This window comes from Chiloscyllium plagiosum, chromosome 32 (genome assembly GCF_004010195.1).
Source record: "Chiloscyllium plagiosum isolate BGI_BamShark_2017 chromosome 32, ASM401019v2, whole genome shotgun sequence".
NCBI classification, from domain to species: Eukaryota; Metazoa; Chordata; class Chondrichthyes; order Orectolobiformes; family Hemiscylliidae; genus Chiloscyllium; species Chiloscyllium plagiosum.
This window is the reverse complement of record NC_057741.1, coordinates 28,654,856-28,676,985: the sequence shown is the minus strand read 5'-3', so window position 1 is coordinate 28,676,985 and position 22,130 is coordinate 28,654,856.

Sequence of the window (22,130 nt, the reverse complement as noted above, 5' to 3'; positions counted from 1 at the left end):
TTCACTCATGGTACCTGCCTGAAGCATACTGACATACACCTCCAGCAGGGCCTGGCCAATCAAGTCCCACAGAGCGGAATAGAGCTCGACCGGTAAGCCGTCGCTTCCGAGAGTTTTATTCTTTTCAAAGGACTCGAGGGCCTTGGTCAGCTCGTCCAGAGATAGCGGCTGGTCCAGCCTCTCGCGTGTTCTGTCGTCTAAGACCTCTGTGATAGAGGACAGGAACGACTGGGAGGCCGCGCTGTCGGTCGGCTTCGCGTCATACAGACTGGCATAGAAGGATTTACTGATCCTCATGACGTCAGCCTGAGATGACGTTATCGAGCCATCTTCTTCCTTCAGGCTGCTGAGCACGGAGCTCTCTTTGTGCACCTTCTGGAAGAGGAAACGTGAGCACGTCTCGTCCTGCTCCACCGAGCGGACCCTGGACCGGAAAATTATCTTGGAGGCCACCGAAGCAAAGAGCGAGGCTTGCTGGTCCTTCACCTCCTTGACGTCCTCCATGACATCCACCCCCATCGTCTGCAGCAGGAGTAGGTTCTACATACTTTCCTGGAGTTGGGACAGTTTTCCCCGCCTCTCTCTCGCCTCCTGAACACCTTTGAGGATGAAGAACCTCTTGATGTTCCCTTTTACTGTTTCCCACCAGTCCGCTGGGGACGCAAAGAGGGGCTTCATGGTTCTCCAACCTGCGTAGTCCCTCTTGAGCTCCTCAATGTTTCCCATGCACAGACAGCCTCATGTTGGACTCAGGTGGGGAACCTGAGAGACGACAGGGTGAGACTGTCAGAGATCTTCCTGCCAGTGCAATGCAGGTCAGGTCGGGGTGATCACCAACTCAGAGAGCAGACTTAACCAGATTGGAGAAAATCCTGAACAGAGCTTTGTCGTCTACATTCTGCAGTGAGATGGGCCACCAATCTCTAATTACTGCCCTCTCCCCCTTTAACTTGTAGACAAAGTTGACAATGCCTTTCCCTCACGGATTCAGACATGCTGCTAGCCAGAAGCTGCATCCTGTGTATCTGCATTAGGACTGGGGCCATGCCTGTCTAATACCACCGAGTCCAATGTTCTTTGTTGCAGAAGTACAGAATATTGCAAAACTTCTGTACGGACATACACAGGTAATAAAGCAATTCTATAGAGCCTTTGAACATCAACCAAAAACAAACACTGGAATTTGACATTCTCTGCAATTGCAAACACCAACATATTTCCTATTCATGCAGGTCCCCATTCACATTCATTTTGAGACAAAGAGAGGGTCTTACAACTGAACAGATTCCTGTTGCACTTTGGCAGAAAGACTTTAGATGGGGGTCTTTCTCCATTGCATCTCGGTGGCAGCTGCCCCAAGGTTTAGTGTGCCCCTCAGCCCATAGTCCTGAACCTTGGAATGTGCCAGCCTGCAACAGTTGGATGAGGTCAACCCTTTACACTAGAAGACCGACAAGTTTCAGACAGAATAACGAGCAGCTTTCAACAATTGATGGTCTTCTGCGTGCACTCAATATTTGTCTTGGTGTGCATCCCGTAGACCACGGAGTCCTGCATCGGTGAGCTACTCAGCATGCACCTCAACAAAAACTGGTGCATCTCTCTCGCTCTTTCTTTCTTTCTTTATCTCTCTTTCCAGACTATTACAGAAGGAGATGTTTGACAGAATCCAATACAACTCTGCCATTATGCAGAGAATTTTCACAGCATGCAGATCCTCTTAATAGGTATAAAGGCTCCGAAACCCTGGCCTAATACACCTGAGTGTAGTCAATCTCATGTCGACTGAATTCAACAGCATCCACATTGACCTGATATAGCTTCAGAAATGTTCTTCCCATTAGGAACTACATCAGATCCAGCAATAAATAATGGCTGTCAGATATTATTCATACATACAAAGTCATTTGCATAAGCTCCATCTGCTATTCAGTCTTTCCGTATTTAGACTATCACAAGGCTTTTAGACTAGTTTGTCACCAGCCACAGCAGTATGGTGGTACTATTACTGCATACCTAATCTAGAGTCCCAGCTGCTCTGTACTTATGAGGTCCCCATGGTTCCTCAGGGACTGTAACTTTCATGAATATATCCAGAATCAAGCACTAGTTCCATTAACAATGATTATGACTCATGTCAGCTTCTTCCCACATGTGGGAATCTTCCCTCTCTGCCCTCGAGATGGCTGTGCTGCTGTCGTGGAATATGGCTTTGCAAAGAAGGTCTGGAGACAGACAGAGAATGCATAGAGATGCATAGCACAAAAACAGACCCTTCAGTCCAACTCATTCATGCTGATCAGATATCCTCTATTAATCGACTCCCATTTACCAGCATTTTGGTCCATATCCCTCTAAACCCTTTCTATTCATATGCCCATCCAGATGCCTTTTAAAAGTTGCAATTATACCAGCCTCCATCACTTCCTCTGGCAGCTCATTCCATACATGCCCCACCATCTGCATGAAAACATTGCCCATTAGGTCCCTTTTAAATCTTTCCCCTCTCATCCTAAGCCTATACCCTCCACTTCTGGTCTCCCCCAACCTGGGAAAGATCTTGTCTATTTACCCTATCCATGCCCCTCATGATTTTATAAACCTCTATAAGGTCACCCCTCAGCCTCCGACGCTCCCGGGAAAACAGCCCCAGCCTGTTCAGCCTCTCCCTATAACTCCAACCCTCCAATGCTGGCAACATTCTTGTAAATATTTTCCAAACCCTTTCAAGTTTAACAACGTCTTTCCAATATCAGGGAGACCAGAATTGAACACATTATTCCAAACATTGCAAAGGTTCATTGTCATTGTTCATGCTGAGCAGCTCCATGACAGTCTACCCTGTGTTCCATAAATTGTTCTTAGGAACATAGACATAGACAGAACATTACAGCGCAGTATAGGCCCTTCGGCCCTCGATGTTGTGCTGACCTGTGAAACTGATCTGAAGCCCATCTAACCTACATTATTTCATTTTCATCCATATATTTATCTAATGACCATTTAAGTGCCCTTAATGTTGGCGAGTCCACTACTGTTGCAGACAGGGCATTCCATGCCTCTACTACTCTCTAAGTAAAGAACATACCTCTGATAGCTGTCCGATATCTATCACCCCTCAATTTAAAGCTATGTTCCCTTGTGCTAGCCATCACCATCCGAGGAAAAAGGCTCTCACTGTCCACCCTATCTAATGCTCTGATCATCTTGCATGTCTCTATTAAGTCACCTTTTAACCTTTGTTTATCAAATGAAAACAGCCTCAAGTCCCTCAGCCTTTCCTCATAAGACCTTCCCTCCATACCAATCAACATCCTGGTAAATCTCCTCTGAACCTTTCCAATGCTTCCACATCCTTCCTATAATGCAGCGACCAGAACTGTATGCAATAGTCCAAGTGCGGCCGCACCAGAGTTTTGTACAGCTGCAGCATGAACTCATGGTTCCGAAACTCAAACTAATAAAAGCTAACACACCGTACACCTTCTTAACAACCCTATCAACCTCCTCCTTATGAACCTTAATCCCATCTAGTCTAATAGCCTGTAGCTCAGTATTCTCCTCGACAACATTGTCTTTTTCCTGTGAATACTGATGAAAAATATTCAACTTTCAGGGGTTTGTGCACATGGACACCAATATCTCACTGCTCATCCACACTACCAAGAATTTTACTTTAGCCCAGTACTCTGTAAGAATGGTTAATGGAAGAAGGGCTAATGCCCGAAACGTCGATTCTCCTGTTCCCTAGATGCTGCCTGACCTGCTGCGCTTTTCCAGCAACACATTTCCATCTCTGATCTCCAGCATCTGCAGACCTCACTTTCTCCCCAGTACTCTGTATTCCTGTTACTCCTTCCAAACTGAATCACCTCACACTTTTTCACAAAAAACTCCATTTGCCACCTCTCAGCCCAGCTCTGCAGCTTAAACTGCAACATCCTTCCGCACTGTCCACAACTTTAGTGTCATCTGCAAATTTATTAACTCATCCTTCTACGTCCTCATTCAGGTCAAAAATAACAAACAGCAGTGGCCCCAAAACAGATCCTTGCGGTACAGCACTACTAACTGAACACCAGGATGAACATTTCCCATCAACCACCACGTACAGTCTTCTTTCAGCTAACCAATTTCTGATCCAAACCGTTAAATCACCCTCAATCCCGTCCCTCCATATTTTTTGCAATACCTCCCATGGGGAATCTTATCAAACGCTTTACTGCAATCCATATACACCACATCAACTGCTTTACCCTCATCCACTCGTTTGGTCACCTTCTCAAAAAACTCAATAAGGCTTGTGAGGCACAACTTACCTTTCACAAAACCGTGTTGACTATTCCTAGTCAAATTATTCCTTTCCAGATGATTATAAATCCAATATCTTATAATCATTTCCAACACTTTACCCACAACTGAAGTAAGGCTCACTGGTCTACAATTGTCAGGGTTGTCTCTACTCCCCTTCTTGAACAAGGGGACATATCCTCCAGTCTTCTGGCATTATTCCTGTAGACAATGATGACATAAAGATCAAAGCCAAGGGTTCTGCAAGCTTTCCCAGAGAATCGGATAAAGCCATCTGGCCCAGGGGACTTATCTACTTTCACACTTTCCAGAATTGCTAACACCTCCTTATGAACCTCAATCCCAACTAGTCTAATAGCCTGTATCTTAGTATTCTCCTCAACAATATTGTCTTTTTCCAAAAAATATTGATGAAAAATATTCATTTAGTGCCTCAATGATGGAAAGCGTTCATTTAGCACCTTGGTGCACATCAAAACAACCATTAACTGCAGCTGAAGGACAATAAACTTGGTAAACAAAATCCTTTTTGATCTGTCTGTAACTTGCTCGTATTCCAGGGTCGAACTGTCCATCAGAGTTTGCAGAGTGTTGCATTCCAAGGTTCAGGACTGTGCGGTGAGGGCACACCAAAGCTTGGGACAAATGCTACAGAGACATAATGGAGATAGGTTGCTGTCTTAGGCCTTTCAAAGGGCTGAACCCATGGTCCTGCAATATACATTGTATACATCAAGCGTATCGAAACTGTATTGAGGCATGCTAGAATAGAATATGGGTTGTGATGAGAAGCTTATTTCCATTGCACTTTCTGAATTTTCAATTTGAAATGCTTTGCCCTCAGGCAATGGGATGCATGTTGTAAATATTAAGACTATTATAATCATATTAAGAGTGGAATGTGCTGTATGGAGACAAGTTAAATTTTGTTGCACCTTCTGTACTTTTCAAGTACAAATATCTTGTAAAGTATTGCTGCATATTTTATGAATAAAGCATATTGTCGGTCACACGATGGCTCACTTGTTAGAACTGCTGCCTCACGGCGCCAGGGACCGGGGTTCGATTCCAGCCTCAGGCAACTGTGTGAAGTTTGCACATTCTTTCTGTGTCTGCATGGGTTTCCTCCGGGTGCTCCAGTTTCCTCCCACAATCCAAAGATGTGCAGGTTAAGTGAATTGGCCATTGGAAATTGCCCATAGTATTCAGGGATGTGTAGGTTAGGTGCATTAGTCAGGGGTAAATATAGGAGAGTAGCGGGGTGGGTTACTCTTGGGAGGGTCGGTGTGCACTTGTCGGGCTGTCGGGCCTGTTTCCACACTGTAGGGATTCTATGATTTTATAGTTTTGTGAAACAAATGCATATGGGTGACATCTAGTTCTGGCAGTTTTTGGGATGACTGGGAATGTCTTAGACAACCCTGTTAAGCTCTGTTTTGTGTTCTGGATACTTCTGCTCTGTTTTATGAATGTTAGACCATAAGCCCATATGATGTAGCAGCAGAATTTCGGCAATTTGGCCCATTCAGGCTGCTCTAGCACTCAATCTCAGTTAGTCTGTTTCTCAACCCTATTCTCCCACCATCTCCCCATAAGCTTTGACCCCTTTCTAATCAAGAATCTATCTATCTCAAAATTAAATACAATCAATGACTTGGCCGCCACAGTCTTCTGTGGCAACGAGCTCCACAGCTTCAGAACCCTCTGGCTCAAGAACGTCCTTCTCATCTCAGCTCTAAAATGTCATGCCAGTGGTTAGCACTGCTGCCTCGCAGCACCAGGGACCCAGGTTCGATTCCAGCCTCGGGCAGTCTGTGTGGAGTTTGCACATTCTCCCTGTGTCTGTGTGGATTTCCTCCGGGTACTCTGGTTTCCTCCCACAATCCAAAGATGTGCAGGTCAGGTGAGTTGGCTGTGCTGAATTGCCCATAGCGTTAGGTGCATTAGTCAGAGGGAAATGGGTCTGGATGGGTTGCTTGTTGGACCGAAGGGCCTGTTTCCACACTGTAGGGAATCTAATCTAATCTTCATTCTGAGGCTGTGCCCTCCAATCCTAGTCTCTCTCAGTAGTGGAAATATCTTCTCCATGTCCACGCTATCCAGGCCTTTCAGCAATCTGTAAGTTTCAATCATATGCTCCCCCACATTCTTCCTCAGATATGGGGCCCAAAACTGCTCACAATACTCCAAGTGCAGAATGACCAGAACCTGTATAACCTCAGCAGTGAAACTCTGCTTTGTATTCTAGATATCTTGAAATGAGTGCTATCTTTGCATTTACCTTCCTAACTGCCAACTGAACCTGCCTCTTAAATTTAAAAGAATCCTGAACGAGCACTTCTGAGTCCCTTTTGCTTCAGATTTCCAAAGTCTTTCATCATTTAGAAAATAGTCTATGCCTCTATTCTTCTTCCTAAAGCGCATAACTTCATTCTTACCCCATTGTAATCCATCTGCTATTTCTTTTCCCACTCTCCTAGCCTGTTCAAGTCCTTCTGCAGCCTCCCTGGTTCCTCACACTACCTGTCCCCCCACTTATCTTTACATCATCTGCAAACCTAGCAATAATGCCCTCAGTTCTTTCATCCAGATCGTTAATGATTAGCTGCAGTCTGAACACTGACCCCTGCAGAACTCCACTAGTCACCGGCTGTCATCCTGAAAAAGACTCCTTTATCCCCACTCTCTGCTTTCTGTCAGTCAGCCAATCCTCTATCCATGCCAGCCTCTTGCCCCAAACACCATGGGCTCTTATCTTATTTTGCAGCTTCCTGTGCAGCACTTGGAAAAGGCCTTCTGAAAATCCAAATTGATAATGTCCATAGGCTCTACTTTGTTTAAATTGCTCAGTACCTCCTCAAAAAATTCTAACAGGTTTGTCAAGCATGGCCTCCCATTGATGGAACTGTATTGACTCAGCCTTTATTAATCATGCTTTTCCAAGTAATCCACAATCTCATCCTTAATATTGGACTTTAAACTCTTATCAATGGCCAAGTTAAGGTGGACCAGTCTATAGTCTCCTGTCTCCTGCCTCCATCCCTTCTTAAATAGGTGTGTTAGATTAGCCATTGTTAATGGTTTTATGACAAGGGTTTAGTAGTTGCTGTCTGGTTCACAGAATCATAGCACTGTTACAGTGTAGAAGGGTGTCGTTCAGCCTATTGTGGCAGTAAGTAGCAGTTTGATTGCATTTAAAAACATATGAGATATCAACAGATATTTAAAATGCGACTATGAGCATGATTTGTTCTGGTGTCTGTTGTAGGAAGGAATTATCTAAAATTTATAGTGTCAATGCTTTAGTCATCCAATCACTACTTTCTGACTTACATTATTTCTTTTACTCTTTTGAAGTTTGGTGCCTTTCATTTGGTTTTAGATTTTTGCCTCGATTTTTCAATTTCAAAACAAAATTGATGCTGCCTCTTGCAACGTAACAGCCCAGCTCTGCAATCTTACCGGTGAATATCACTGCAAATCATTCAGGCCAATAATTTAATTACATATTCTGTATTTTAAAAGTAATGCAGTAATTGTGTTAGACAAAGTAGGTATCAGCAGCGAACCCTGAAGTCGCAGCCTTGCGATCAGCAGGTATCTTTGGCAGGTCCCTGGTTTTAATTCTCTCGTTACTTCTTCCCTTGAGGTAGTGACTCATGTGAGGACCGGTAGTTTTCTGGTACATTAGCCCCCGGAGGTCAAATGTGATTACAGAAAGATAACACCAGCAGGCTAATTATTCCTCTGGAAAGGAGCTGATATCATGAAGAGCACAATTGTGTCCTCACTCAGTGCTGACAAAGCCATTGGATGTGGATCAGGGGTGAGAACTTGGAAAATCTATCAAGCTGAAGGACACTGAGTCCAAATGTCATGTCCCTTGCACCCATCCTGACTGTGCAGAGACATTGCGATCAATATTTGAACCTTCATGGTTAGTATGCCTCCATAATACACCACACAGTGCTCTCGGGAGCCACTTCTTTAATCTCTTAAACTGTTGTTTACAAGGACTTAAGGATGACAAATCCACTGTCCGATTATTTCCCTTTCCTATGAGATGCCTACCATGAGAGTAGTTATAGCCTCTGCCAATACAGCAGCTGTGTACTCTGAGTCATGGTGGAAAGGATTATGCAGTATGGAGCTCTGTCCTCAGTGAGACTGGGCCTGAGCAACACACAGTCCAACTGTTTGCAAACAAAGTGAGAGAATTATATTGCTTGCAGGTAGTTTTTTTTTGTCAGTCATAGCCAAAGGGAATGGCTGCTTTGCACTGAATTCTATTTGACTTTTCGAAAGCGTGTAAATACTTCCCTTAATTCACTAAAACAGACTCTTCTCAACACCACTAGGTTTAAACACATCCAATTGATAGTTCATGAAGACCTAATAAATACGAAGGTCACTGATTTAATTACTAGTTGGTGCATGGGTAGCATCCATGTTCAGCGGGTTATAGGGAGGGCAAATCAAATGTTGACCTGTATTTCAAAGGGAATGGAGTATGAAAAAAGGGAGGTGTTGCTAAAACTATACAGGGTATTGATTGGCTGGAATGTTGTGAAAATAATTTGAGCCGTTTATCTCAGAAAAATGTAGCAGTTTTGGACGCAGTCCAGAAAAGATTCACTATGCTGATCCCAAGTATGTAGGGCCTGTCTTATGAGGAGAAGTTGAGTAGACTGGACGTGTACTCATTGTAATAGAGAGGAATGGAAGGTGATTGTATTGAAACATACAAGATTCTTAGGGACTTGACAAGGTAGATGAGGAAAGGTTGTTTCCCCTTGTAGGAGAGTCTAGGACCAGAGGGACATCATCTCAGAATAAGGGTTGCACATTTAAGACAGAGATGAGGAGGAATTCCTTCCCTCTGAGGTTAGTGAATCTGTGGAATTCGTTACCACAGAAAGCTATTGAGGTTGGGGTCATTAAGAATATTCAAGGCTGAGATAGGCAGATTGTTAATCAGGAAGGGAATTGGATGTTATGGGGAAAAGGCAGGAAAGTGGAGTTGAGGACATCCGCCATGATCTCATTAAATGGCTGAGCAGACTCAATGGGCTGAATGGTCTATTTCTGCTCCAATGTCTTAAGGTTTTATACCTTGGTGTCTCTGCCAGTGCTTATTAACGCACAGAGACATTCCGATATCACCAGTAAATATTACAACTGGCTTGTCTTATTAAACTTCAACCCACTGGATAATGTTCATAATGCATAGTACTTTGTTATATCTAGAATAACATCTAGAATGGATTGTGAATATCTGTAATGGACAGCAGTTGAACCATGTGTTTCTGTTATGCATTTTCCATTCCTTGATATTCACTATAATTGTAATATGCATTTGGAAATAACCTTCATTTTGCAATGCTGTCAGAGATGGGGTCATGCTATTCAATGGATCAGGATCGACCAAGCTGAAGAAAACGTTTTTACAAATCAGGAAGCAGTTTGAGTTTATAACTTTGCAAGAGCAGAGAGTCATTACATCTGATGAATATAGGATCAAACAGAGGAACCCTACCAAAGATGGCGGCACGGTGGCTCAGTGGTTAGCACTGCTGCCTCACAGCACCAGGGTAGCAGGTTCGATTCCAGCCTTGGGAAACTGTCTGTGTGGAGTTTGATCACTCTCCCCGTCTCTGCGTGGTTTTTCCACCAGGTGCTCCGGTTTCTTCCCACAGTTCAAAGATGTGCAAGTTAGTGAATTGCCCATAGTGCCAGATGCATTAATCAGAGGGAAGTGGGTCGGGGTGGGTTACTCTTCGGAGGGTCGGTGTGGACTGGTTAGGCCGAATAGCCTGTTTCCACAGTGTAGGTAATCTAATTTAAAGCAGTCTCACTCACTATCAAATCTGGGCAAACATGCAGATCCTCCTCCTGGTGTGACAAGTTCTACCCGATTGTGAAAGATTAGACTGTTGAACGTAAAGCAAATTTTATAATCTCTGCTGTGGTTTGATTCATTGTGTGTGCAGCGCAGCCAGTATTAACCAGCACATTGACATAAGTGTACTGGATGCTGGTAGATCAGATAATTGTGGCGAGGAAGAGATTTGTGCTTATGTTGCCTCTAGGATAAATCAGACATAACCGTTCCACATCATGAGGGTTTATATCTGGAGATCAATTCTTACCAATAAAGGTGCCCATAAAGATTGAGGAGAAAATACAAATTTCTCACCTGCTGCTGCTTGAGCATCTGGTTAATAGAATTGTTAATATTAATAAGAAGGGGCTGCTCATTTGACCCTTCAGGCCTATTCTGCAATTCAATCGAATCATGACTGACATTATACCTTAATTTCTTCCTCCACTTGTCTCATGCCCTTTTATTGCAATAAGGAATTCAGAGGCTCTCCTTTACCCAATCGATGATAAAAATGTCGGCCTCGCAACCACAGAGAATGGTTGAAGACAGCAGTATAGGTGTATCGAAGGGTAGGTTAGAAAAGCAATTAAGGAAAAAGGGAATAGGTGGTTACAATGGAGGATTTGTTTGAGGAAAGGTGGGACTGGACTTGAGTGGGACATAAAGACTGGCATAGACTCATTTCGTAAAATCAGGAAACAGCACATTAGTAGGTCGGTGAAGATGATGCATATGTCGAAGAAAGTACAGAGATTGAAAAGGGATGACCATCTGTTGCACAGAGGCTATGTGAGGTGAGTGATGGAGGTGGATAGACCAGGAAGAAGAACACGAAGACCGAAGACCAGCTGGAAAAACGCAGTGGAAATGGATGCAAACACAATGTGATTAGAAGAGGTATGGGTGCCTTATAGGAGGAGTTGGAGAAGAGTGATGAACCAACATTGTGGTAACCCCTAAATACAGTAAAATGGAAGAAACTGGAAGAAGAGGAGGACGAGATGGACTATTTGGGCAGGATGCCCTATCTCTCTGGCTCATATCTTTCTGGTGTAAGTGAAGAAATTTCTCCTCATTTCAGTACTAGATGGTCCACCCCATTGTTTGAGCCTGTGTCCCTAATTAATCAGCCCAAGCAAAACATCGTTTCTGCATCCACCCTATCAAACCACTTAAATGTAATTCAATAAGATAATCTCTCCTAAACTCTAAAGACCATTTGCATATCATTCCAGCCTGTGAACTGAGGAGTTATCTATGAAACAATGAGAGTATTAAAATAAAAGTTAAAAGGCAAAGTCAATGGTCACCAAGGTCCCAGTAGCATTATATTTTAGGAAAACTGTCAACTGGCTGTTGCTACTGAGTACAGTTTCGCCCACTCTTTATTCCCAGTAACTATTAGTGGTAAATGTGTGGGGCATCTATTTGACCCATGTTTTTGCTTATGATTACTCTGTGTCCTTCTGCTGTTCTCCCTCATGCTTGATCTCATAATTGCTTCTCCAGTTTCGACAAGAAAATCTTGCTAAGTTTCAAGGTTTGACTTTTCTTTATTAGAAGAAGACATTTCTCCAAATTCGGATGCAAGGTGATTTATTTCAGGTAGGTGTGTGCAACTACACGCGGAAAGATACATAGACTATGGGTTCAGTTGGGTAGTCCTATCAGTGCTGTGGCTGTAGCTGCATATTGCTATTAATCCATTTACCAAAACACATGTCAGTCTGTCTTCCATAATGGTTTAGTTGTAGTTTACATTACAGTTCAATACAAACTCCAATCTGCTGTCTCCACTTCCTAATCAGCTATTGGGCAAAATAACAGCCCTTGAATATATATCCCAATGAACACCAACTGCTGTCCATAATCTCTGAAGCATGTCCGAGTTCATTCATAGAGGGACCATCATTTCCAATGTTGTCTACATGGATGCCAGTGTTTGAAGAAGACAGCTCACCACTACCTCCTTCTGAGCAATTAGGGATGGACAATAAATCTGACCTCTATATCCAGTGAAAGAATTGAGAGGGTAGGGTGTACGTGTTTGCAACTTGAGTGCAGAGTGAAAGGGCCTAAGATTCATTCTGCTCTGAATGCGAGTGCAGATCTCCAGGGCACTTGCCTCACGATCGCCCCACTGCTCAATATTTCATTGTGCTTTCAGAGTTAGTTAATGTGTTGCCTCACGATTGCCCCACTGCTCAATATTTCATTGTGCTTTCAGAGTTAGTTAATGTGTTGCCACCCATCAAGATGAACAGAAAAGCTCTTGATGCTTATCTCCAAAAAACCACAGCAGTGACTAGAATAATTTTCTCTGTACAACAGCACATTTTCGAATGACGAATGAAAAGGAGTCAGGGAGGAGATTCCAAGGATGTCAATGTTTCCCTATAATTAACCGTGTTAACTGAATCTTAATCTTGATTAGAAATCACTTGAGAGTCCACACTCTGAAATTTCACTAGCAGCAGGTTTATCACAGGGAAAGAGTAAGAGAGAGAGTGAGAGAAAAAATAACTTTTCTCTTCTTGTTTCTTGAAAGGCAAAATTTTGTCTGTGGTGAGGGATTTAAATTTTAAAATAATATATATCTCTGCCTCTGTGCAGACAGATCCAAAATGAATCGTATGCCTCTTAATTCGGAGGAATATCTTCAAATAGATGTTTGGTTATACAGAATTTCAGTATTGCTGATAAAAAGACATGCCTTTCATCTTGTACTCATCAAGAAAGTTTAGTAAAAATGCTAATTGAGGGGGAGAACCAACATTTAACCTCTTCAGAACCATCACCATTTCAGTCCTACTTGATCCTCATGAAGCTCAAGTGTGATGGTGCATCTATCCAATGCCACAATACATTGATTGTTCCTTTTTCCCTTGTATTTATCTGGCTTTCACTTAAATGTATCTACTGTATGCCCTTGCCCCAGTCCCGCTTGTGGAAGTTGTTTCCACATTGTCTGAGTGAAGATGATTTTTTGGAATTCCCTACGGGATTTGTTCATGTGATCTTACATCTCTGGTTTCCGGTTTCCCTACAAGTGGGCACATCTGCCCCCTGATTTCATGAATCATGTGCTTTACTTTTATAAGAATGTATCACCCGACTGTGAATGCTCATCAGCTGGGAGACACGCACTTGCATTTGCCTCAGCTCAGAGGCTGGCTCTGCAAATTGACGAAAATTATGCAATTATGGTCTCCCCCCTCTGGAAGGATGTCGTGAAATTTGAAAGGGTTCGGATAAGATTTTCAAGGATGTTGCCAGGATTGGAGGGTTTGAGCTATAAAGAGAGGTTGAATAGGCTGGGAGTATTTTCCCTGGAGCATCGGAGGCTGAGGGATGATCTTATAGAGGTTTATAAAACTATGAGGGACATGGATGAGTAAATAAAAAAGGTCTTTTCTCTGGGTTGGGGTAGTCCAGAACTAAAAAGCATAGGTTTAGGGTGAGAGGGGAAAGGTTTAAAAGGGACCTAAGGGACAACTTCTTCACACAGAGGGTGGTGCGTGTGTGGAATGAGTTGCCAGAGGAAGTGGTGGAGGCTGGTCAATTGCAACATTTAAAAGACATCTGAATAGGGTTTATGAATAGGAGATGGACAGCATGGAAACTTTGGTCCAACTTGTCCATGCCGACCAGATGTCCTAATCTAATCTCGACCAGTTTGCTAACACTTGGCTCACATCCCTCTAAACGCTTCCTATTCATATATCCATCCAGATGCCTTTTAAATGTGTAATTGTAAGTCTCCACCATTTCCTCTGGCAGCTGCCAAGTGCTGACAAATGGGACTAGATTGGGTTGGGATATCTGGCCAGCATGGACGGGTTGGACCGAAGGGTCTATTTCCGTACTGTACATCTCCATGACACTATGACTATGACACCAGAAAATGGTTCCAACAACATCCGCTGCTGCTCAGCAGAATTCAGTTGCACGGTTATTCTTTGAGAAGAGAGGAAAGGTGAATGGTATCAAATTTCACACCATCTATGCACATCCCCCTGCCAGGCTTTGGAATATGAACTAAATCTTTGACAAAAATCTCTTTGAGCAGGTTCCACTTGAAGTCGGCATTGTCTTTGCTCGTGTGCACTGTGTTGTGACATGGTGACTGAGGTAACAAAGTCCTGACCCGCTTTCCACGTGAGGTGAAGGTCATTATCAGAACTTCTTTGCTCACTGAGATTTTGCCAGGAATTCAACTGGAACATGAGATCGATTCAGAGATTGTGAATGTAATAAAGCAGATCAGGCAGCTTTCACTGGCACGTCGAGAAGGGCTGCAAACGTGTTGAAAATGAATATTCACAGAACAATAGTCACCTGAAAGGTGTTGGAAAGTAGAGGGAATTATCTACAGAAGCGTTTCTCTTTAATATGTGAGCAGTTCACTGAGGGTTAGAAAGGGAATTGCTGGATGAGGTGTTAAACCAACATCTTGTCTGTCCCAGTGGATGCAAAACACAATGCAGAGGAGCCGAGGATATGTTCTGTTTGGTGCTACTTCCTTAACCAACACCACTATGGCAGATACCTGGTCATTTATCTTATTTTTTTGAGGGATCTTACTGTGTATACAGAACAACCTCTGTATCCAAACTTCAATTATCCGAATTTCGGATTATTCAAACAAGATCTCAAGGTCCCATAAAAACGCTATCCATTATCCAAACAAACACTTTTCTGAAGAAAATACTCCCCGCCCGTCTTATTTTGACAATCAGGGTTGTTCTGTAAATCGGTTGCTGTCATCATCTTCACACCAACATTGACTGGGTGTCAGAAGAGTTTCATAAACAGCAATGAGCTTTGGAACATCCTAAGGATATGTGCATCAAAATTAAAAGTAAGCTCTGATTCCTATTTACAAGTAAGGTTTGAGCAAAACTCCTTCCTGAAAAATAGAGTCCATACTTGAGTGATAGCATGAATGAGGAATGCCCATAAGACCATAAGACCATAAGACATAGGAGTGGAAGTAAGGCCATTCAGCCCATCGAGTCCACTCCACCATCATGGCTGATGGGCATTTCAACTCCACTTACCCGAATTCTCCTTGTAGCCCTTAATTCCTTGTGACATCAAGAATTTATCAATCTCTGTCTTGAAGACATTTAGCGTCCCAGCCTCCACTGCACTCCACGGCAATGAATTCCACAAGCCCACCACTCTCTGGCTGAAGAAATGTCTCTGCATTTCTGTTCTGAATTTACCTCCTCTAATTCTAAGGCTGTGTTCACGGGTCCTAGTCTCCTAGCGTCCACCCTTTCCAAGCCAAGTTATATCTTGTAAGTTTATATTAGATCTCCCCTTAATCTTCTAAACTCCAATGAATACAATCCTAGGATCCTCAGCCATTCCTCGGAATCCCTTTGTATCCCAGGGTGGTTCCATTGTATAGTACAGGTGGGACAACAGCAACTTCAAACCTACCTGTAAGCTTCACTGGACTTGCCTGACCCTCTTGAATGAGATTGCTGGCTGTGAAGAAATCACTTCTCCTGCTCCACTAAACATAACAAAACTTTCAGGCTGATCCAAACTTATGGCATTGCTGCCTTCTTTTGAGATGGTGTGGAACTTCCAAATAATGGCATCCTGGCAAATTTTCCTGCAGTTTACACTAAGAGTGATATGGAAGAAGGAAATTATCCTGCTGGCTAAAAAAAAAAATAGCTTGTTGATTTTGATCTTTAGCGATCTGTACAGTAAGGATACTGTGGTGCAGTGGATAATGTCCATGCCTCTGAGCTGGAAGCTTTGGAGACAGGTCTATGATGGTGCCATTCAGAATGTGGCCAAATGGGTTGATTATTAACTTGTTAATCCTTCCAGCATGTAACAATGGTAGTCAATAAGAGCAGCGGATATTTCTGGTTAGCTGTTTGCAAAAGGCAATGGCAAGCATTTTCCTCAGCATAACTATGGACCAACATAGTGTTATGGACTAGGCCAGACCACTCAAAACATTCTTAAGCAGGCAGCCCCAGACCATAACTCTGCAATTTGTTTCAGCAAGTGTACAGTGAAACCTACCCAGAGTAAGTTAGTTAGGTTGACTACTAGATTTTAAAACAGACAAAAAGTTATCCTCAAAATTACACAATGAAACACAAAGAACAGAATGAAGAACCCCTACAGAACTCAGTCTGTCCAAACCTGACTTAATTATGTTGTTCCGAATATAGACAATAATCCCAATGAGCAAACTCCCTTTAAAACCCAGTATAAATGGAACACATGCTTACAGGTTGAAGTTGTAGGGCAGAGAAAGAGAGAGAGTGAGAGTTTCCACATAGTTAACAATTGAACTCCTTACCAGTTCAAGACTGAACTAAACTGCTCAGCTCAGCCATGACTACTCCCCTTTCTTTATACAGATCACTTCTAAAGCATGACCACTTTGGCCTGAAGTTTCATCTGTTTACATATAAACAAAAGGTCTCTCAAAATCCTTTACATCTCTGTACCAAACCAGACTCATCGAAGCCCAGCCTAGTTTACTGCCCCTCTAAAAAAAAGCAAGGAACAGATTTTAGAAAAAAAAGGGACTAACTTTGTGACAATAGACATCCATGGTCACCAAAGTTCTTTCAGAATATGGTACCTAAAGAGGTAAGACCTATCTGTATTATCTGTGAGTTTATTTCCCAGAGATAAAGAAAAAGTGAACGAAACAGCAATACTTAGAAGTATTGGTTCTTCTAGAGCACAGATCTGGGGTATACAAAACAATTCAGACCAATAAACATCATTTTAGTTTAAACCATTTAATCGTCACTTTAATCAGTAAAGGTTATGAGGGAAAGTCAGGAAAGTGGAGCTGAGGATTATCAGATCAGCCATCATCTCATTGAATCGTAAAACAGACGCAATGGGCTGATTGGCCTACTTCTGCCTCTATGTGTGATCCATCATTTGCAAGTTTTACTGGTTTATGCTTACGGTTGATTTGGACTAACCAGAAGCATCAGGGACTCTGTTCAGTTTTACCATCACATGATGTTAAAGGTGCATTTGCACCAATACTAAATCTTTGTGACGAGGAGATTTATACTTTGGAAACCAGTACTGCATCATAAATAGGTCCATAAATATAGAGTACCAATTTGTATCTTAGTCACAACATGGCAGTAACGTCTGTGTATGGAATCTCCATTTGCTTCTTGCCTCTGCAACGTGGCATCTGTTGATTTGCATTTTGTGGGCAAAAGACATATACAGAACATTACAGCACAGTACAGGCCCTTCGGCCCTCGATGTTGCGCCGACCTGTCATACTAATCTGAAGCCCATCTAACCTACACTATTCCATGTACGTTCATTGTACTAACTACCTTTTTGGAAAGAAAAGGTCATTGTACCAGTATTCCATCACATAATGCCTGACAATGCTCAGAAGAGGTAATAACTTTATTTTTCTAAGTGTTTTAAATTTAATGTTTTGTCAGTGCCCTAATTTATCAACAAAAATGTGCATGAAGCAGGGTTAACAAAGAGATTTATTATATTGTCCAACCAAACATGCACAAAATATACTGTTGTAAAATATGAGTTACAATTTATTTATAAAAAGGCAGAAAAGCAATATCGTATTTCATGAAGGAAAAGTGAATAAACATTTGAAACAAAACTATGCAAGATTTTGGGGTAAAGGTTAGGTATCGGGCCTAGTAAAAAAGCTGACATGAATTTGATGGGCTGAGTAGTCTCCATCCACATTACAAACTTCCATGGTTTTTTTTCTGATGCTGTTGTAAATGTCTAACTTGTTGCATACAAAAGCAACTTGTGTTGCATTGGTAGTGTCCTTATCTCTTGGCCAGGAGTTCTAAGTTCCATGTACTCTGGAGGATGTTTTTATGTTTTGTTTTCCCTGTTCAGAGATGTTATCAAACACCTCAGACGCAGCTCAAGGGATCTTGAACCAGGTCTTCTGGTCCAGAGGTAAGGACACTACCAATGCACCACTAGGGTTCATGCTGTCTAGCCTCCTTCATGATGCCACTTAACATTTACCTTATTGCCCAAGATTTTACTCACCTGTATGAATGCTTCCATTTTTGCTTTGGTGTTAACTTGTTCCTCAGACAACGTTGTTGTGAAGTGGGATGCCTAACCGTGTCAAAGACAAACAATACATTCAAATGGGATTGCCTGGACATGACTTCCCTCCTTTTTAGAGTCAGTAGCTGGTCCTTGCTGTTCCTCAAAACAAAATCCACTTGGAGTCACATGGTAACAGTTCATCAGAACTCTTTTTGTGTGGTTACTTGATTAAATATTAAGTGAACCAACCAGATTGCTTCCTCAGATGGACCCTGGGTGTCAATGTTTCAGCTGCTTCCAATGTGTAACTGGTTTATCAGATTCTGGAAAACCACTGCGGGGAAAGACACCTCAGTTGATCTTGATCTGCATAATTTGGTTCTTTTCCCACAGAGTGCCACAGCTCCGAGCATTTCAATTTCACATTGATCAGAATCTGGAAAACCAGTGCAGGAAAAGACACCACAATCATTAACATTTTGTTGCACACATATGAGTATATTTCAGGTGAATAGGTGTGTGAAACAGCACATTGCGCTTGGCTTTTCTGACCCTACAGATAGCTCTTGTGCCTTTGCATAAGGAAGATGGTCTTTGTGTAATTCTATCCATCACACTTGAGGATCTATGTATCGCTGATGAGGGTACAGCACAGATTCACCCAGAATGAGACCCATCTGGGGTTTATCAGTTCAGTTCGGAGGTCAGGTTGCATAAACATGGCTTGAGTTCCCTCACTGTACAATATTAGAAATCCTACACTGTGAAAGCAGGCTATACAGCCCTTCAAGTCCCTACTGACCCTCAGTGCTAACCACCGAGCCACCCTGCTGTCCTGTTGCAGATTGAGAGGTCATCCGATTGAAGTGTTTAAAGTGATAGATGATAAGAAAGATACAGAGAAATTATTTGCAATGAGGCGGGGGGAGAGATTTCCTACAAATTAAGTACAATTCCAGTGTTAAACCTTAGCTATTCAGAAAGTGGGTAGGAGGCACTTTCCAAAACAAACAATGGTAGCAATCTGGAACTGCCTGATTCAGATGCTGCTGGGACAGTTGGACATATCCAAAACTGATTGATGGAGTTTTGTTAACTCGTGGTGTCAGTGAAGATTTGGTGAACAAAGGTAAATGGTGTTTAGGTGCGGATCTGCTTGAATGACAGAGCAAGTTTGAGCAGTTGAATAAACTGCTCCTGTTCTGATGTTCCCAACTCTGTTTGTATCAGTTATCTTAAAGCCTGATTGTGAGAGGATCAACAAATTGTAGCCTCCAATGAGATGAATATTTATTCTCGTGTTCACAGGTCACTTGTCATTTTGCAGAATGTCTGATGCTTTCGCGAAACAATGGCATAATGGTAAGATCACTGGATCAGTCTTTCAGAGTCTTAGGCTAATGGTCAAGGTTCAAATTCCATGGAAGCTGGTGAAATGTAAATTTGATTAATAAAAGATAGAATTGAAACCTGTTCTCGGTAATAGTGACCATGAAACTGACCAGCAATGGTAAAAACCAATTTGGTTCATTAAAGTCCTTTAGCAAAGGGAAATCTGCCATCCTTATCTGGTTTGGGCTACTAGAAGGTTCATTAGATTGATTCCAGAGATGAAGGGCTTGTCATGTGAAGAAAAATTGAACAGTTTAGGCCTATACTCTCCGGAATTCTGAAGAATGAGGGAAGATCAAATTGAGATATTCAAGACAAAGGTGTGGATAAAATAGACATAGAGCGGATGCTTCCCCTTGTGGGCCATTCTAGGATGAGAGGTCATAGTCTTAGGATAAGGGGTAGCAAATTTAAAACAGAGTTGAGGAGAAACTGCTTCTCCCGAAGGGATGTGAATCTGTTGAATTTGTTACCCCAAAGTGCGGTGGATGCTGGGACCGTGAATAAATTTAAGGAGGAATTAAACAGATTTTTAATTGGGAATGTGTTGAAGGTAGGAAAATGGGGGTGAGGAGCGTATTAGCCATGATCAAATGGTGGAGCAGACTCAATGGGCCGAATGGCCTAATTATGCTCCTATATCTTATGAACTTGTGAACTACTTGTGATTCCAGACCCACAACAATGTGGTTGAAACTTAACTGCCCCCTGAGACAACCCAGAAAGCCACTCAGTTCAAGGGCAATAATGATTGGGCAAAAAATACTGGCCTTGCCAGCGATGCCCACATGCTATGAATTAAGTAATAGAATTAAGAAAAAAGGACTTGAATATACTGTAAAAACCCTGCAGTCATTGAAAGTCCCATTCACAATGGGAGAGGCATTACAAGATAGGCTTTGCCCATCAGGATAAAAAGGACAGATTGCAGGAGGAGCTAACCAGTGTTCCCAGTATCAGTTTCGGAGTCTGCACTGTCTCTTAAGGGCTTAATTTTATGTAGCTAAACTGCAATATGTACTTACTCTGAAGTCAGACCTCAGGTGTTAGAAGAAGGAACTATCATGTAATTCAGACGTTATGTGACTACCTATTAATTATCAAATCTTAAACCTACTTTATTCAACATGTCCTAGCGCCCCTTCTGCTGAAGACTTTTTGGGGGAATCCTTCCTTCACACTTTAGAATGTTTTCATCCTTGATGAGAATACAGCACAACTTCACCCAGAATATTCCCCATCTGGGCTCCATTAGTTCAGTTGGAAGGTCTGGTTGGTATCAGTAACCAATAAGAAGGATTGGTGGCAGTGAATCTACAACTACAATTGATACCAAAATGAACATTCAGAGTGATCTAATCAGGCCTCCATTTTCTTGCACCTCGATGAAGTTGACGTTACCAGGAGAGTGGGACCAAAGAGTGAGATAACTCCCTGAGGCTAGGAGAAAGTGAGGACTGTGGACGCTGGAGATCAGAGTCCAGAATGTGGTGCTGGAAAAGCACAGCAGGTCAGGCAGCATCCAAGGAGCAGGAGAGTCGACATTTCGGGCATAAGCCCTTCATCAGCTCCCTGGAACTATCAGGACGATTTCCTTGCACAGTATCAACCTTTTGGCTATCTTGTCTATGCCTCTAATGATTTTATACACCGCTAATAGATCACACCCCTCAGTCTCCTATACTTCAGGGAAAAAAGTCACAGCCTATCCAGCCTCTCCTATAACTCAAACCTTCCAGTCCAGATAGCATCCTAGTAAATTTTTACAGCACTCTTTCTCGTTTAATTGTATCATTTCTGTAGTAGGGCAGCTAGAACTGCACACAGTACTCCAAATGTGGCCTCACCAATATTTTGTACTGCTGCAACAAGACATCCCAACTCCCATACTCAATGCCCTGACTAATGAAAGCAAACATGCCAAACGTCTTCTTCACTCTGTCTACCTGTGACTCCACCTTCAAAGATCTATGCACCTGTACCCCTAAATCTCTTTGTTTCCAGTGTTGGACTGCCCTGCTTAGTGTGGGATGGGGAGGCTCAGTTAAGGATCAGATCAGACAACGAGATGGCTCTAAACACAGAACATGCTGGAAACACAAAACAAATATTCCTGCCCCAAACTCATGGAGAGTGCAAATTAAACATTTCAGAAGAGACACACCTCACTCCATAAACCTAAGCACACAAAACACAGAGGCTGATTCATAAAAGACAGGGTTTTGGAAGCTCAGTTGTATGCACAGGAGCAGTATTAACAAACAATAGCAGGTTTAATGTTGGACGAGGGATGGGCAATAAATATGGGCCCTGCCAGTGACACCCACATCCCATGAACAAGTAGTCAAAATAAATAAGATTTGGATTGCATCCCGAATCAAAAGTCTGCAAGGGTCTCCTCTTCCTATCCACTGAGCAATTAAAAAAAAATTATACTGTTAAGGTTAAACTGTGAAGTTTTGTCCGAACATACAATCAT